The sequence below is a fragment of the Trichechus manatus genome, unplaced genomic scaffold (assembly GCF_000243295.1).
Source record: "Trichechus manatus latirostris isolate Lorelei unplaced genomic scaffold, TriManLat1.0 scaffold00035, whole genome shotgun sequence".
NCBI lineage: Eukaryota > Metazoa > Chordata > Mammalia > Sirenia > Trichechidae > Trichechus > Trichechus manatus.
In genome coordinates, this window is record NW_004443971.1 from 9,864,456 (window position 1) to 9,865,446 (window position 991).

Below are 991 nucleotides of genomic sequence, written 5' to 3' on the forward strand. Positions count from 1 at the left end.
GGCAGGTTGGAGAGCAGGGCTCTTGCTCACAGGCTGTGAAGATCAAAGAATCCCAAGATTGGCAGGCAAGATCACAGGTAAGCTGCTAGCTCATGTCCCAAGAATTGGAGGTCAGACAAATAGGAGTCAGCTGTGGGATCCAGAACAAGCAGAAGTCCCCCAAACCCCAGCCCTGCCAGAACGTCTGCCCACACTCGATGCAGGTCACACACCCAGGGAAACTCCCTTTCAATTGATTGGATACTCAAAGCAGATCCCATCATGGGGTGATCACATATCAGATCTCAACAGGGAAGTGATCACAACATTATACGACTGACAAAACACTGAGAATCATGGCCCAGCCAAGCTGACACACGATCTTAACGATTATATACACCTAATTGGAGTGCAACTGGGCAGTGGGCTGGGAAAGTGGAGAAGAAATAACCTTTGTGAGCTGGGCCTTCCTAAAAGTGGGAGTTCTTCAGAGAGAGAGACATTCAGTAATTACGAATCCCTGTTATGTGCCAGGCACCAGGCCAGTAGATACTTGTGTACAAAGATGATTGACACAATATTTGCTTTTGAGGAATTCCACAGGATGGAGAAGACATTCCAGGCTGAAGGAACTAAATAAACAAAAACCTGGAGTCCTGGAAGTGCTCAGTGTGTTTAAGGAGCATCGTTTGTGAAGCTAGAGGTTAGGATGAAAAAGGGCTAAACTGTAAAGGGCCACTAACCAAAATACGACACACTGAGGAGTGATATGGCCTTTAAACCTTGCCCAGACCTGAACAGCTGTGTTGAGCTAGAGTTTGGACTTTATCCTGGAAGCAGCAGAGAAATCAATCATTGGATACTGTTTAAGGGTGAGTAGCATAATCAAATGCATATTTTAGAAAATTCCCTTATGGTGATGTGGAGGATGGGTTGGATGCCTGAATACTGGGAGGCAAATGAGAAGGCTAACGAGGTGCTGAGAGCCTCATCCAACCGCTGCAAAGTACAC

The 991-nt window shown here is 46.3% G+C and overlaps 1 protein-coding gene across 1 annotated transcript in view; it reads left to right on the forward strand.

Annotated features, from left to right (window-relative positions):
* ELK4 (ETS transcription factor ELK4) overlaps window positions 1-991 on the forward strand; it is a 60,717-nt gene that overhangs the window by 33,819 nt on the left and 25,907 nt on the right. The window lies entirely within an intron of this gene.